The sequence below is a fragment of the Castor canadensis genome, chromosome 3 (assembly GCF_047511655.1).
Source record: "Castor canadensis chromosome 3, mCasCan1.hap1v2, whole genome shotgun sequence".
Taxonomy (NCBI): domain Eukaryota; kingdom Metazoa; phylum Chordata; class Mammalia; order Rodentia; family Castoridae; genus Castor; species Castor canadensis.
This window is the reverse complement of record NC_133388.1, coordinates 67,079,279-67,097,991: the sequence shown is the minus strand read 5'-3', so window position 1 is coordinate 67,097,991 and position 18,713 is coordinate 67,079,279. Positions and strand designations below refer to the sequence as shown.

Genomic DNA, 18,713 nt, shown 5'->3' with positions numbered 1-18,713 from the left:
ATTATTTGAAAGTCAAGCAGAGTACCTCATAGGAATAGAAATTTTTTATGATCACTTTCTATATTACGTTGTTTCCTACCTTCCTATTCATGAAAAAAAATACACTTTAAGGAAATCCTACCAATGTTCCTTTTTCATAGGTGTCTAAATACCTGATTAAGAAACTCTTTCCTGGATGCTTAGGATTATAGTGGATTACTTTTTCTCATTTAATTAAATGCCATGTGTGAATTGCATGGCCTTGGACTACACTGTACTTGGAATGCAATCATTATTGTCTTCCAAGAATCCAAGGAAAAAAAGCCACCTAGTTTCTATTGGGTCTTTTTCCTGTTTTAATTTGGTATTGTAACTGATTTCATGACTTTTCCAACTTCATGACTCTACTAATTTCATGACTCCTCCATCTATGATTCTTTTCCTGTTCATTATACAGACCTAGTCACATAATAAAGAATAACTTTATTGCACTATTAAGGACTTTAGTATAGGTAACTTGATTATTATTTAAAATGTCAAATTGTTTTAAAAAGAGAACTCTACAATCCTGCAAGTTATCAGACATCCTCAATTTCTAACAATCAAAAAGGAGTTTAATAATGACTTTCGGCTGAGTCTCGTTTACAGTAAAAAAAAAAAAATGAAAGCACTACTTAAAAGACAAATGCAATTTTTTTCAAGCATCTTAAAATATTTCACAGACTCCTTTAAAGCAAATAAATATGTATCTTTTTCCATGAAAGAGAATATACCCCTGGGATGAGATCTCAGCATTATTTAAAAATAGAAAAAGCTTCTGTAGCAAAACTAATATTTAAATTTTAGAAATTATGGTAGGATTAACTTAATACTCAGACCAGAATATTGCTGTGAAAATAAGAATATCAACAGTTAGATTAATGTCATTTTACAACTGACTCTGAGGATACATTTGGCATGTTTTGACTTAGGAAGTATCAATCCAAATCCTTAATTTTTATAATATTCATCACAACAATTACAAATGGTGATTAAACACTGTCTGGAATCCTGCCATTTACCCTATTTTCTATTAAAGATGTCTTTTTTATGTGCCCAATGTGTTACATTTCTCAATGACTTCAACAACCCAATGTGAGGGTGAGTAGTTTGTTTTGTTCACTGAGCACAGCCAGTACTTACTACTGTGTGTGCCACATAGTAGGGGCTGGATAAGAATATGTTGAATTTTATGAACTTTACCAGTAAGGGAAGTGAAAGTGCTATGTACATAAATGAAAAGTCACATTCTTATTTGGCTAGATTCTTACCTTCCACCCTTGTGGTACCATATCCAGGAAAAACTCTCCACTTCTTATAGAAAAAACAATCAATAATTCTCCATAATTTTTGAGCTTTTGTCTGTAAATTGACAGCAGCCAGGACTCTAAGCCGCAGACCAGACAATAGAACTGATTAGTAGAGGATGAATGGTGCTGTTGGGTGGGGTCTGCAGTAATTTTAAGAGGATAAATTTAGAAGACTGTGGGTTTAGGATACTGATGTCCTGAGGAGTGACAGGTGCTGCCTCTAGGTGGCAGTGCTAATATTACAGACAGATTATTGCAGTCCACAGGAGCTTCTGTTTCTCATTGAATTAAGGTTAGCCCCAAATGATCAGAAAAGATGACTGAGAGGTATTCTTGAGTAGACTCTAGTCAGCCATGATCACTCACATATTACTAAGCCACCTTTATACTTTTCACTAAAATCAAGATATTGATCTATCCACAGTCTAGGACAGAAAAGAGACAGAAATTCTGAAGAACAGATGTGGTCAGGAGGTCAAGGCAAGCCAATTTGGGATTTGGATGTCTTTGGACAAGCATTTTTGAAAGACCTCTTTCAAAGTGCAAGTGGATACTGGATTATGCAGAACAAAAGGAGGCAACACTGATGAATCCTCAAAGTGGGACCCCATCTCTCATTTCAGCCCATTCTCCATGCCCCACAAAAGTATCCATTACCCTTTCATTTGTACAGGTGCCACATGTTTCAGAATCATACTCCTAAGCTAGACAGCTGATTTCTGACAGAATGACTATTAGCAAACTTAGGGAGGACAACTGAGTTACTGAAATGCCTTTATATCAAAAGTCACTTTCCTAAAAGTGCAATTCCTCACACTGGTGGTAGTTTGGGGTAAAAGTTTCTGTTGATAATTCCTAGCTCAAAACAGGTGCCTTACTTTGTTTCAAAAATTACTTCATTTTAACTTATTTTATTTTAGTAAGAACACTTAACATGAAATCTACTATCTTAACCGAAATTTAAGTTTTAAGTACAGTATTGCTAACCAAATGTACAATATTGTACTGCCAATGTGGAACTTGAATTCTTTGTGGGTTTTTTGGTGGCACTGGCATTTGAACTCAGGGCCTTATGTTTGCTAAGCAGGTGTTCTTACTGCTTGAGACACTCTACCAGTCCAACTAATGTAGATCTTAAGCATTTTACTTAATGGAAATTTAAGTTTATCAATTAGTAAATTGCCATTTCTTCTTTTCCCCAGTCCCTGGTAGCCATCATTCTATTTTTATTTTATGAAGTTGACTATTTCAGATCATTTGTTTAAGTGAAATTGCATAGTATTTCTGTAACTGGTTTATTTCTCTTAGCACAATGTCCTGCAGGTTCACCTATGTTGTTGCATATTTCAGGATTTCCTTCTTTTAAAATTTTGAATAGTATTCCATTGTATGTATATTCCACATTTTCTTGTTTATCTGCTGATGGGTATGTAAGTTGTTTTCACATTTTAGCTAACATGATTGCTGCTTCAATGAACACTGGAATGCTATCTCCTTAAGGTCCTAATTTCAAATCTTTTATTAGTAAATTCCCCAAAGTGGGATTGTTGCTTCATTTTGTAGCTCTATTTTTAATTTTTTGATGAACTTCCATGCTGTTTTCCATAGCAGATGCAACATTTTGTATTCCTACCATGAGTGTGCAAGGGGTCAAAATTCTGCACAGCCTTTCCATCATTTGTTGTCTTTAAAAAATAACAGTCATTCTAACAGATGTGAGGGAATGTCTTATTGTGGCTTTGATTTGCATATTCCTCATTATCAGTGACATTGAGCATTTTTCATATACCCAAAGGCTATTCTTCATAGATTTCAAGAAAAGAATTTAAACACACTGAAAAAAATGTAAGAAGATTCCCAGAGAGTATAGATGCAAAGGCTACCAGTTGAAAAGTTGTCCCGGAAAGTAGTTATTTCTATTAATATTAAGCATCTATGTTATTTTACATTGGGTAAATGAAAGAGAAAGGCAGAAAGCCTCAAGTGTTGGTAACAACTTAAAACAATTCACAAAGGGCTAAATTAAAAAATCAAGTGGTTATCAGTTTATTCTTGCAGCTTTAAATATGGCTTACTTTAAGTTTAATATGATAGATTAATTAATACACACACTATTATCTATCATTAGCACTTTTGCAGGTCATTCTAAACATCTGCATGCTGCCTCCCTAACCTTGTCTTCCCAAGACTGATGACAAAGAGCAATTGCAGTTGACACAAAGCTAAAGAGAAATTGTAAAAATTATGACATGACCTTGGGATCAATCAATGATCTGAAAAACATGCTGGAAAAGAAATCATTACCTTTTTAGAGCTTCAACAATAGCCTCTGACTCAGTCCTTTGTCCTGACCTTCCTATTTAAAACTGAATCTAAGATAAAAAACCATTGCTTCCTTATTTGTGAAATGGGCTTCTGTTTTCTATTTAAAAGTCCTTTTAAAAGAGAAGCTCACAGCAAAATTGAGAGGAAGGCATATAGCATCCCCTGAATATACACATTTTCAACATCCCTCACCAATGGGATTCATCTGAGGAACTGACATTGACACGTCACTATCACCCAAAGTCTATCATTTACATTTGGGTTCACTCTTGGTGTTGTAGTATTCTAAAAGTTTGAACAAATAAATTATGACATGTATTTACCATTATAGAGTACAAAACTAATCATTCTCTTATGTGAGTCTGAAATTTTGTTCCAAAAATACTCATTCAGAGTATTTTCACAGCCATAAAAAAAAATCCTCTGTACTCCATTGTTCCTGGTCCCCACAACCCCTGACAACTATTTTTTATCCCCATAATTTTACCTTTTCAAGCAAGTCACATAGTTGGAATCACACAGTGTGATGGGCTTTTTCACTTATTAATATGTATCTAAGATTCCCCCTGTCTTTTCATAACTAGATAGCTTATTTTCTGTTAAGGTTAAATAACACTCCATTGCTTGAATATATCCCAATGTATTTATTCATTTATCTGCTGAAGAACCTCTTGGCTGCTTCCAAGTTTTTGCAATTGTTAACAGAGATGCTATAAACACCTGTGTCCAGGTTTTTTGTGTACATCAGTTTTCAATTCCTTGGGTGAATACCAAGGACCACAACTGGTGAATCACATGATAAGAGTATGTTTAGTTTTGTAATAAACTGCTAAATTATCATCCAATGTGACTTTGTCATTTTGCATTCCCTCTAGCAATGAATGAGAGTGTCTGTCACTCTCTGTTCCTTCCAGTGTTTTGTGTTGTCAGGGCTTTGGATTTTGGACATTCTAATAGGTGTGTAGTGGTATCTTGTTGTTTTAATTCGCATTTCCTAATGGAATATGATATGGAGCACCTTTTCATATCCTTATTTGTCATCTGTATATTTTCTTTGCTGACACATCTGTTAAGGTTTTGCCCATAAAATAAATTTACTTATGGACATTTCCTCAGGAGTCCCTAGATTGCTATTGAAACAAAACTAAAGTTGGAGAAGTACCAGAGAAGTTTCATGTGGTTTTTTACATTCTGAATCATATCATGCTTGTTACATGAAAAATGAGAAACAAAACAGGCTCTAAAATAGTTCTTTCTGACTTTTTGAAAGTAGGAAACCATTTCTGTGTATAATAGATCATGTAACATTTTATAAATAGTGAACTACAGGTGATTTAAAAAACACTTTTGAGACTAATAGCTGAAGAAAGAGTTACTACTAAATAGGGCTTTCTAGTGAATACAGGTCTTTATAACTAAAATACTAAAAATGTAAAATAATTTTAGAACATAGAACTGATTCTGTAACATTGTGAGGGATCAAACAAATAGAAACAATTGAATGAATTTTACAGAGGGAGAAAGTGCTAGGTATAGTAAGTGTCAGATTCTTGCCAGATTAAATGCTTATCTTTTACCCCTACCACACTGAACAGTGGGCTCTTCCAGAAAAAGTCTTTACCTATTGAAATACTGCAATTATTTACTTACTGCTAAATAAATAACATAGTTGCAATAATATAACTACATACATAACTAAGGAAGTTTCGGGGATGGCACAATATTCTTTCAAACTAAGAGGATTATTTGAAAAATTTTAAAGTAAAAGTGAAGAAAAAGTCAAAATACAAATAACACTGAAATATGAGTTTTAAAATCCAAGGTGCCTGCTTAGGAATTCTTTTTTATAAAAAAAGTCTGATGTTGAATAAGGCATCTCTATTTTTATTGCTTTTATGTAGTAAGATGAAACCTTGAGGCAAGTATTGGATCTAAAATCATGTTGACTCAAAAGCCAAGGTAACCTTTGAGCTAAAATTCTCTAAGACATCCTAGCACTTAATTTATTGCAATGGATTATTCAGGTAACTAATATGTAAGAATGGGATTTAAGCGCATTCAATACTTTTCTGTCTTATCAACATTCTTTAGAATTGGGTGGCTGATGGCTCAAAAAACCAAAAATCGTATGTTCTCCCTCATATGTGGACATTAGATCAAGGGCAAACACAACAAGGGGATTGGACTATGAGCACATGATAAAAGCGAGAGCACACAAGGGAGGGGTGAGGATAGGTAAGACACCTAAAAAACTAGCTAGCATTTGTTGCCCTTAACGCAGAGAAACTAAAGCAGATACCTTAAAGCAACTGAGGCCAATAGGAAAAGGGGAACAGGTACTAGAGAAAAGGTTAGATCAAAAAGAATTAACCTAGAAGGTAACACCCACGCACAGGAAATCAAAGTGAGTCAATGCCCTGTATAGCTATCCTTATCTCAACCACAAAAACCCTTGTCCCTTCCTGTTATTGCTTATACTCTCTCTACAACAAAATTAGAAATAAGGGCAAAATAGTTTCTGCTGGGTATTGGGGGGGGAGCGGGAGGGGGCGGAGCGGGTGGTAAGGGAGGGGGTGGGGGCAGGGGGGAGAAATGAACCAAGCCTTGTATGCACATATGAATAATAAAAGAAAAATGAAAAAAAAAAAATAAAAAAATAAAAAAAGAATTGGGTGGCTGATTTCTTTTTGCCATAAAGACCAGTGAGATTCTAGTGTAACAAGAGTAATTCAGATATCATTAGCTATTTTCAAATTAGGAAAGCATTTTTCCCTCTCACTATTATCTCACTACTTTAGTACTTATTTGTACCCTATATTAAAATAAAACAGGTGATGGAAATAAATTAAGAGATCTAATTATGACTAATTGCTCAAAAGTAATGAAAGATTAAAAGGGAAGATTGAAGCCAGTTCTGAAGCAAGAACTCTTGTTGGAATCTGAATTTTAACCAAAGTTGATAGATTATATGAATGTTCTGGTATATTATCCCCTTCATAACATTGCTTTCGGTACTGGGATTTTCTCTGCAGTTATCTTAAGAGATAATTTGGTCCAGACTTGGAGGTGGTAAGAAAGGGCTGCTCTTGGAGATTCTAACAGTGTCAATTTATATTTAAGAATAAATTGTGCAGGTACAATTTCCAAATATTCAGATTTTCTCATTCCTTTTCAGTTTTAGAATACTTGTCTTAAACAAGAAACAATATACTTATTTGTACTTGAAGCATGTGTATATGTCGAACTTAACGTGATGCCCAGAGAATTGTTGCCATTTGGCTTCCATCCCTGCTTGCACATAAACGTCTTGCTGTCTTGCTTTGTATTATTCCCTGGTAGCAATCAAGAAGCAATTGCTCTGTGATTCAATTTTTTGGTTACAGTGTGGAATATGTGAAATTTACTAAAATACCATTATCTCAAAAGATGATTGCAAGTACTGAACCTAGACTTCTCGGGCAAATAAGCCCACAAAATTTAATAAAGTACTGGTGTGCAAGACAAGTGAAGTAGAAAATTCTCAGAATTGTACCAACTTAAGTAGATGTCTGATTTGGGTATGAAGTTGATTACTTGCCCTTGATTTTTTCAAATCAGTAGTTATATAGATATGTGGGCATAAATAATAGATATGTCTTGGTTTGTTTCAGATATTAAAGCCATACCTCAAAAGTTTCTCTTGGAAAATATACTTAGATACTAAGACCTTAGTACAAATTTATATTTCCTGATGTGCATGTCAATCTTCATATTTAAGTCTGAATATGTGAATGAATCTTGGACCACTTAGTGCCATTGAGTAAATTCAATGATAATCTAATAAACCTGATGTTATTGGTATGAATCTTACAATGTGGAATTCCCATGGAGTTTTGTGTATTTTTTTCCATAACTAACAACTGCTTTCTTTAGCTTGGCTATTTCCAAAATGACTTGCTGATCAGAGAGGATGACATAAGAAAGTTGTAGTAATACTTAGACATGTAAGTACAAGTACTCGGCATGATATCTAGCACATAGTAGGTGCTGTGTAAATACCGACACTTATTACTCTCACTACTATACAATAATTCTACTTTAAGGAAAACCAGATTGGGTCTTGCTAATAAGAAGGAAGTAACTTCATAAGGTTTATAATAAAGGGCTATAATTATAATAAAGGGCTAAAATTATACATGTATGATAAATGTTTGCAGATAAGTTCTTTATTTCCCTTAAAATTGACCTCTTTTGACATCTATACGCAATAATTTAATTGGATAATGCTACTTTTAGATGATTTATTCCATGGATAATTTTCTTAAAGAAGCACTTTGAACAAAAGAGGGAAAAGAATAAACTGCTATTTTCATCTTTCTTAAATGCACCCAATATCTGCCATGAGATCAGGGTCCTCTTAATATAAAGTGCACAATTTTCATCATGCATTTGTTCTAGCAAAGTTTTATCTATAATTTTTAATGTTAAAATCTTACAAATGAATGAAAGTCCAATTAATTCACATTCTAGTAGAGAATTAATCAAAGTGTGTGTCTATTCAGAAAAAGAAGTAAAGACAAAATAACAGTTCATGAAGATTGTCTGGCAGGGAAGACAACATAACTTACACCAACCATCAACCAGAATGAGGGTAGATCAGTGAGAGCTTTCAGGTTGATAGATTTGTAAAATCAAAAGTTGAAAAGACCTTTTGACTAAGCACTGTGAAATATTAGCTTGTATTACTCACCCCAAAAGAGATACTATGCACATTTAAATGTGGTAATAAGCAATTTGGCTTCCATAGCTGACCTCAAGTAACATCAAATTTTATTGCAATTCCTTGTAAACTTGCATGAAATGTGCTTGCTTCAATGATCTCTTTGACATAATTCTCAGTTTGTTTATTCAGTGGTACTAACTTTGAAAGAACTGCTTTTCTAATTTTTCAAAAATTAAGAAATATTAAGCAATTTATACATACATATATATTTAAATTTATCTTGATTTAATTTTTTATGATAGTGGGGTTTGAACTCAGGACTTTAGGCTTGCTAGGAAGGCTCTCTACCACTTGAGCCACACTTCCAGCTCAGTTTTTATATTTCTCATACAAATCCATATTTCTTGTTTCTTTAGGACAATTTTCTTAGATGAACTTCAGAGTTATAAATATTCCATTAAAATATATAAGCTGGAAGAAATGTCAGGTGCTTTCAAAAGAGGTGAAATTTCTAGAATTTCCATATTAAAAAAGGTAAAAATCTTCCTTCATGCTAAGATGAAAGAAGATCCCTAATGAGAAGGAAATTATTTTTCAGAAGCAGTCTCCTTAAGTAGTAGTAAAGATATATGATCTAACTGGATGCCAGTGGCTCACACTTGTAATCCTGACTACTAAGGAGGAAGAGATCACGAGGATTATGGTTCAAAGCCAGTCCAGGCAAATAATAAGACCCTATTTAAAAAAAAAAATCAGCACAAAATAGGGATGGTGGAGTGGCTCAAATATAGAGCGTCCACCTAGCAAGTGTGAAGCCATGAGTTCAAATGCCAGTACCACCAATATATCATATATCATATATATATATATATATATATATATTTCTCATCTAAAACTGGTAGCTAACATATATAAATAACAATGGTGTGGAGAATAATGTAAACAAAAGTTTATTTTATAGGATATTCTATATGTTTGTCATTTTAGTATGTGACGCTTATCTACATCATCATTAAACACCTCCCTGTCAGTTGATGAAATCCATTAAAGACTAATAAATCTAAGAAGGAAATGTTATGAAAAATTGGTGCTATTTATATGACTATGTGTCTCCAAGCAAAGTTACTAAGAAAATGGAATGGCCAATTAACACTGATGGAAGTGACAGCAAAGTGTCCTTGGAATAGTGAAATTAATTGATTAGTATGAAACTTTAAATGTAATTACTTAAAACATTGTTGAATGATATGGTACTAATTTAAGTTACATGTCAGGCATTTTGCTAATCAGAATACCGCCTTCTACTTTTGTAAGTCTGAGAAATGAAATCTATCCTAAATAATGCCTGATGTAGTATGCTATATATTTTATTGATTATGGGGACAGTGGTGAAAGCAGTCTGTCAGTATACAGTCCTATGCAGTGCTACTTAATTGGACCCTAAATAAGCTAACTCAACTGTACCCTATAACATGAGCATCAAATCCAAATCCTGAGATAAACTTTCCTCTACTAAGGATGATGTTTGAATAGGATCGTTGATCAAAGTTTTGAACAATGATTCTATTTCTGATCCTTAGTTTCTTCTTTTGAACATAAGGTCTTTGAATACACATGCCCAGATATATGGATGAATAACTTAGTTCCACTGGAAATCAATGAGATGAATCCAACTGATGATAAGTTGAATGGAAAGATTTTGTCTCACACTGGACAAATTATTTTATTATGGATATTCACTACCTTAGTATAAGTGAAATACAAGTCTTACACATACAAATGAGTTGTAAGTATAGATAAAAGCTGGAGTAATATTACAAAATAAAGGCCAGGTCCATCCTCAAAATCCTTCATTTCTGAATGAAGACAGTATCCTAGATTAGGTTATATCTAGGGAAAAAATAAAGAATATTAGTAGAAGCACTGAAAAAGATAAATTATTCTAGCTAGTAGTATTGTATCAGAGTCTATTTCTTAGTTTTGAAAAATTCGTTATGGTTATATAAGATTTTAACATTAAAGGAAGCTGGGTAAAGGGTATATAGTATCTGAGGAACTTTTTTACACACTTAAAATTACCTCGAAATAAAAACGTCTATTTCCATTTGCTTCTCACATCACACCCAGTAAAAGTCAAAGGCCTTTCAATGGCCTCTGAAGCTCTACATGTTCTGTGATCTCAACTCCTATTACTACCATCTACCATTCTTACCCCTTTCCAGCCTTACTGGTCTCTTTTCATTTCTCCAGCACACCAGGTGTGATCCTGTACTGGGGCCTTTCATGGTGTTTCTTGGCTCCTTGAAACATTCTTATCCTAAATATCCACAAGGATCTCATCCTCTCAACTCCTTCCACTCTTAAAAATGTTGTTGAAGACATTCCTGTCCTTGCCTGTTTTCCCTGATAGTAAACTCTTTTATGTATGTTTTTTGTTTATTGTTTATTCCCTGTGTCCATAACAGTTCTTGAAATATTTTGGGCGCCTGACAAATACTTTTTAAATAAATTACTGCATAAATTAAAGAAGAAAAAAGAGACCATGGAAGATAGATAGATCTAATAAAGTTTGGGTGGCATTAGATCCTTAAAATTTATAATCTCTTAATATCATAAAATCATATATGTTTTTTATAATAAGTCATCCCTACATTCTTCCACCACTCAAAATTTTATTTCTTCAATGATTTATATTTGTTGTTATTGATAAAAATGGATGTAGAAGTTACAGTTTGGTTTCTAGATCTTGGACAGTTTTCTGTGACAGTAATTTTCTTCTTCATACTAATTAATTGATATGACAATCCTTGCCAGGATACTAGAGAAATTCATTCTTGACTTTTATTTCTAAACTTTCACTTTTTTATGGTACTTGTAAATGGTCTTTTTTAAATCTCCTTTTAGTTGTATCACCCTTACTGATTGCTTCTGTCTGTAGTTATGTGACATGACAGAGGTTTACTTGAATTTCCACTTCAGACAAATATTTCAGAAAGCTGAAAGAGTATTAGGTACATTTAACTTACACCTCACCCAGGTCCTACAGTTATTATATAGATCTTACATGATGCTATCCCTAATTTCTGTATTGCCAAGACTATTATTTTTAACACAAAATTTTAGTTTTAATACATTTGCACATTAGAAGAGCATTTATTATTTAAACAAAGATTCATACTTGTGATAAAATCACACATTCTATCAGATTCTATGAGCAAACATTGCGGGTATGTCCTAAGGGTAATGGTGAGTACACTTTATCAAACCAGAGGAGTGGGTATTGTCAATATCCAGTCTTTCTACCTCCCCCTGAAAAAAATCAACAAGTAAATGTTCAAATTCAAATGTTCCAGTATTTTGTAAATTAAAAATATCTATTTTCCTTCTTTATCTATTCCCTGGGCAGTGTCCCTTATCATATTATCTATTTATCTGTGAAAGGTCACAAGCTGTGAGGAGTGCACTCTAATATTCTCTGTCTCTACAAAAATATGTTTTGGAAGTCATGTTCACAAGACAGACAACCTCTAATTTTTCTCTCTTTGACTTTATCTCATGTTTTTTATATTTCCTCAGCAATCTCTCATGAAGGTGCCATTTATATGTGTTCTCCACTCTCTAGGATATGACTCATCCTGACCAGGAAATATGGAACACATTTAGAACTGCCAGGTGTTTTCATAGATTGTTCTACCCAATCTTGGACTTCCTTTCCTTCTTAACAATATTTTTTACACTTTTTAGTGCCAATATTATTCATAATATGAAAGAAAAATCAGGCTGCTAACTAAAAAGACATTTCAGAAGTAAAAAAGCAACATGTTTTAGAGACAAATTATGTTCAAATGTCCAAGGAAACATGGAGCTGGAAACAGTTTCCAGGATTTTAGGTTGAGGAGTATATTAGAGTTCTCCAGAGCAAAAGAACCATTAGGATAGAGAGAGAGAGAAAGAGAGAATTAAAAGAAATTGGTTCACACCAATTTTGGAAGCTGGGAAGTCCCAAAATCTGCAAGATAGAAATCTGGAAAAGTTGATGGCATAATTCCATACCAAGGTTGAAACCTGAAAACCAGGAGAAAAAATCATGTAAGTTTCAGTCCAAAAAGAGTACAAAGGCTGGAGAAGACTGATGTCTCAGCTCAAAGACAGACAGAGAATGAAAATTCTCCCTTGTTCAGCCTTGTTCTCTCAGGCCATCAACAGATTGGATGAGGCTTATCCACACTGGAGGGCAATCTACTTTACTCGTCTACTGATTAAAGTGATAATATCACCACAAACACACCCAGAACAATATTTTGCCAAATATCTTGCCACCCCATAGCACAGTCAAGTTGGCACCTAAAATTAATTATCACAGGCAGTAAGGTAAATCATGGTAGAAGAATTTGGCTACTAGAAATACACAGTGTAAAGTAGACATGGAATATCCAATTGGAAATATTGTTAAGAGCCCAGGAAAGTTTTTGAGATACTAGATTTAGTTTCAGTGAGAGTTGATGTCAGAAATATATGAAATTTTCCATTAAGTGGACATAGTTTCCTTAACTGCATTATTTCTTGGACATCTATTATATTAATAGTAGGTAGGCACGGGGAATATAAAAGTTAACAAAATAAAGAAATAAGGGAACTCAAATTCTAAGGGGGGAAATACTAAGTAAATAAATGGAAAAACAAACATACAAATTATTCCATCAAAAGCATGGTAAGTACACTGAAGAAAAATGGTAGCAATTTTGTAAGATGATATAGTCAGAGAATTTGACTTAATCTGGAGTGAAAGAGATAGAGAAGACCTCTCTGAGAGAGTGATGCAGAGACCTGAAGTTTGTGTAAGCTGAGCAAAAATAACATGGCATTATAGAAACTGAAATGCATCATTGTGTCTGCAACTTTGGATGGAAAAGGAAAGTGTCAAGAAACAAGACGTAAAGGTGATTACATAAGACCTTCTATGTAACAAGAAGATTTAGTAGATCAAATTATTGGTCACAACTCCGCACTCACTCACGGTTGTGTTATCTATCCATCCCTTGCCATGGCTTGATGATAAGCATAACATACTAGCTCATCCCTTGATTTTCAAGAATGTTTGTTTTGAAACAGGGTCTCACTATAGAGCCCAAGCTGACCTTCAAACTTCGCCCCTCCTGCCTCAGCCTTATTAATGCTGGGATTACAGGCACTTACCACCACACCTGGCTCTGATTTTGGAGATAGATCATGTGATTTGCTTTGGGAAGTCGAGGTACACACAGAATGGAATGACTGTGTCTCAACCAGGTCAAAGGAGCAGGAGAGACTGATGGAGCAGTTCTAGAACCAACTGTCATTTGGAACTAGACCCAGTTATACTCTGTCTAGATAACAGAACCATCAGCCAACTTGCAGACATACCAGTAGAATAAACCATTGTTTTTCTACACTACTAGTTTTGGGATGGTTTGTTACTTAGCCAAAAAATGAATATAGAGGTTTTAAGGTAAAGGTGAGTTAAGCAAAAGAAACCACAGGTAGAAAAAAAGACTAAGAAGAAGAAATCAGAGAGCAGAAGGAAAACAATGAGGGAACCATTGCAGAATTTATGGAAAATTTCAAGGCAGAAATACAACATAAAAATAAATAATTGACTGTAAACTAGACATCCATTTCTGTTAACCTTTGCCAAAGCAGCTTCATATCATTTGGTAGAAACAGAAATTTATAATCCAGTGAGTTGAAGAGTGCCCCAGGGAGAAAATAGAGACAGGACATATAGACCATGCTTGAATGCAATATTGAAATTGAGGGAGACAGGTGTCAAACTGTAACACAAAGACCACTACAGCAAAGCCAGAGTTGAATATATTTCCCTGCTGGGCAGAGAAGAATCAAGTCACTCAAGAAAAATTCAGTGAATTTCTAAAGCTAAAAGAGGAAAAATTACATATGCAGCCCCAAAGGGACTATATTACATATGAGAAAGGATTCTATGTATTAAATTCTAATTTATTAAAGAAAGGATTATAGCTCATCTGTTGGAATTGATCATTGCTCTGCTTTAAGTCACAAAAAAATGATAGCATATTTAAGAGTCCCAGACTTGCTCTGTTAGGCTTAAAATTATGTTTTGGGCAATTTTATATGCACTTTCATATGCTTGAGACTTGGCACGTTTTTCTTATACCCTAGGTAAAAATTAAAGAGAGAACACCTGAAGATATTTTGAACACGTTTTTATGTTTAAGAATACATTTGATAGTGAGAAATCAATAAAATAGAGTGACACCAAGGGCTTAAAGAAGTAGAGATACCTCACCCTTTGCCTCCATATTAACGCTGAATGGAAATGAGGTTGAACTGTGGAACTGAAGACTGAAAGAAGTCACTCCTTTGGATTTCTCCTTTCTCTGAGAAGTTGAAGGTGGATCATCTGCAAAAACTGTAGGGACAATGAATGTATTTCTTCTGTGATCACCTTCTTGTTCTAAATACAATGTCATAAAGAGCAAAATTTTTGCCATAGCAACTTGTACATGCCTCACTTTGCTTTGCATTTTAATTTACTGACAGTCCTTCCAACTTAAAGTTCATTAATATAAATGAGAGCGTAGACTGATAAAAATTTAGAAATAAATATGGCAATTGGAATCAAAACTGTTATATGTGCATGCATTTTGATTCATCAATCCAACTTCTAGGAATTTGTGGCACTTAGAAGATAAATGGTAATTGAAGAATTATTTATATTAGTGAAAGATGTATAAAGCCTAAATATATATCACTAAGAATTTTTAAAGTACATAACATATAAATACACACAATAAAATTCAATGAAAAAATAAAAATTATAATACTTATAGCTACAACAATGTGTTTTATTTATTGTATGTGTGAGTGTGTGTATACATTATGTATGCACAAATGACTACAACCAAAATGTTGATTGTACTTTTCTATGGGTTGAAGGATTTAGAGTTGTTTTTACATTCTTCTTTTTATTTTTTGTATTATTTGAAATTTTTATAATAGGCACATATTGTAGGTGTTATATAAATGAGACAAAGATGATCTCTCCATACAGGCCATGTAGTTCATTATCTTCACTCCTTACTAAGACTCATTAGTTCAAAAGCCCAGCCAGCACCAAACTCAAATGTTGACACTTTTATTGTTTTAAAAATAGCCCAAGCAAGCAGATTTATAGCTGTTTAGAGCATGCCTGCTTTGCATAACCTGACAGCTGTTATCCAGTGATAAGATAAAGCCTTGTGGTTATGAGACCCCCAAGCTGCAGCAGCAGTCAGTCCTGTGGATCGCTCCCTTCTGTGCTGCTGAGTGACATCACCTAGATAAGTGAACCCCCTTTCTCATCCTGCTCTCACCCAAGAGTTTACTTTCCCTTCTCTCCTTCTGAATGAGGCTCCTCCTCTGAGACATGGGAGGTGTGGTTCTATGAGGTGAGGGACTTCCTCTCTTACATGACCCTGTCTAGGTGCTGCCCAATAAAGCTGGCAGTGTGTTATTCTTCCTTTGGTCGTATCTTTCACCTTGATCAGCCCCAACTCCTTTGAACACCCTGTAATAGGCATTTCGAATTGCATGTAAAAATAATGAACCAGTTTTTTCTTTTTCTTTTTCTTTTTTTTAAAAAAGGAATTAAAATAAGCCCAACCTGCACCAAGGGGAGACTGGGAAGGATTAAATTTTCAAGAAAGGCACCTTGCAAAGCCTGAGCCCAAGGAGATTTAAGTCTGCAGTTAAAGAATCTTGTTTCAGATTTTTTTTTATCTGAAATATTCTTTGTTTTAAATATTATCCCAGTATGTAGGCAGCGGATATTTTAGGTGTTATTTTAGGACAGTTTTCCAGTTCTTTACCCACATGAGTCACCAGGTACCTCCCACAACATCCTTCTAACTTTCCTGTCACGCTTACTCCTCCTATAGAGTTGGTTTCATGTATTCATCTGTGAGTTGATTGCTGGCCAGCAAGCCTCCATGCTTCTCTACCCATGGAATGCGTCTCTCCCTTTGAAAAGAGTCCTCATCACAGTGTCTTCAACTGTGTTTCAGAACCCAGAAAAAGTTAATGGATACTATCTATGTATTTCAGGTCTTTCCTCATTTGTCGGGTAAACAGCTTCTATATGACGATGTTCCACCCCCCGCCCCCCCACCAAAGGAGCTTCACTCTACTGGTTAGTTAAAAGCTTGGTTAGTAACTAGGAAGTGATCACCAGGTAATACCAAACTTTAAGCTTACAGTGTTTATATGTTTATATCTATATTTTGTATCTTTCCAACTCTCATGCGAATTAGCAAATTCAGCAGATGTGCTTATTTGGCATACTTAGGAAATGTATAGCTACTATATATTGAACCTTTACTTGATTTGCATAGATGAGATAGAAGAATGATTCTCACTTTCTGTTTGAGAACCTGAATCATATTTGAGAAAGCAGGAGAAAGGTCTTCCTCAGTAATCTTTGCCCTGTTTCTCCTCAACTAAAAGGTACTTAGCATTTTTTCATCTGAGACACTTTGTGATTTAACCAGCAATGGTGAATGGAAGTAATACTCAAAGGTCTAGTTTTGTACACGTCCAAGCAATCTACAGGTAAAGAAGGTTCAAAAAGTACCTTAGGTGAATTTCAGTCCATGTGAGCTTAGCAATTTCTCTCTCCTAGACTTGTTGTAAAAGTGATTTCCAGGTGAATATGCCTTTGTAGCATGTCAGTATAAACCATTTTGATAGAATTATATGCTTCTTTTTCACCTAGGATCCTCTGTTCCTTTAATCCATTTGTTCCTGTCCTTGTCTCTTATTCTCACTGTTCATTGGAAGTGATTTACTCAGGATACAGAAAGTCACTCTGCTTCTTTCCAAATGTCAATTCTCAAAACTTCCTCACACACAACCATTTCAGGAGTAAAAAGTCTCCCAAATTAGGCTTTAATTACAATCACTTTCAGGGGCACATCAGCCTCTCAGTAACCACTACTTTGTAAGTGTTCAAAGTATGGTTCTGATTCCACAGTGCCCCAGATTTTTCAGGCACTAAAGTGATTTCATCATTTCCTTAGTTTTATTTTTTTTATATGGTGGGAATATGCTTCAAAGAATAAATTTAAAGACTTTGGTTATAACACTTGTTCATTCCTGCATGTAATTACCTCATTCTTGTTCTCTTCTCCACTTAATTTAGAACAACATTAAATTTCCACGCAACTCACGAAAGTATGTGTGGATTATTGAAAGGTGGTTAAGAGATACATTCAGTTGGGATGGGTCTATGTGCACTTGTGAAAAAGACTGTTTAGTATGTCTCCCTCCTGGTTAGATGCATTGGTTTCCCTTTAAGCACTCTCTTAGCCACCTCATCACTATCTTTGGCTCAGGTCTCCAGAGTAGAAAACTTCCCTTTCAGGGAGCATGTCTTCAAACACTAACACTGTAAGGGACCACTTTACCCATCATAAGGGACTTGATAAACTATGTACCCTACTAGCTGCTTGAGCAGTAACTTCCTGAACCTTATGCCTATCCCTTGCTATCCAGACTCATTTAGTAATTGTCTTAAGAGGAATTTCAATTCTGGAGACAAGTATATATTATTCCAAGCTGCCGATTAATTATTCTTCAGTGTAAAAAGAGTCATGTGGTGGGAATAATAATGGTAACAGTAATAATAATGAACAGCAGTAATAAACTCTTATATATGGTACACTTATTTTGTTCTGAAGCAGTGCCTAAAATGCATTGCATATATTTTAACACATTTGGCCATCATAAAACTCTAGAAGTTGATACTACTGTTATTGTCATTTTTGGACAATCTTTTGATGAGGTGTAGAGACTGCCTTACCAATGATTTAGGAGTCTCTTTCTCTTAGTTAAGATCCTTTAATGATATGCAAAATCTTTTTCATATGATCTAGAACATACCATGCATTTTAGTATGGCTGGTGACAATATGTGCTACAACAAAATCTTTGGCAGGAGAGGACAAAAGGGGTCAACTTTTTGTGAGAGGAAACCAGAACTAGGCAGAGATTCAGATACACATTGTATCTAACAGGAAAAAGGAGATGACTCAGGAAGGATTTCTTTGGCCCTAAGGTTTGGCATGCTATCTAGTGATGGGAATATTCTAAGATACTCACTAAAGATACCCTTTGAGGAAGAACTGGTGAGAAAAATTCTAGTACATGGCATAAACTTCCTGTTGCCATCCCAATATCCATGTATCCTTTATTAGCAAGTAACCTCCAGTGTTATCCAGAGTGACACTGTATTTCCCTGATTCCCTTGGTATTGAAGTGAGCTATGATCAGTGAGATGTAAACAAAAGTAATTAAGTGGAGAAGACA

At 34.6% G+C, this 18,713-nt stretch overlaps 1 long non-coding RNA gene across 1 annotated transcript in view; it reads left to right on the top strand.

Moving 5' to 3' along the window:
- The window catches only part of LOC141421293 (uncharacterized), a 33,801-nt gene extending 18,648 nt beyond the window's left edge, over window positions 1-15,153 (top strand). The window contains exon 3 of the long non-coding RNA XR_012445901.1: window positions 14,533-15,153. This is a non-coding gene — a long non-coding RNA (uncharacterized lncRNA). The remainder of the gene's footprint in view (window positions 1-14,532) is intronic.
- Window positions 15,154-18,713: the final 3,560 nt, after the last annotated feature.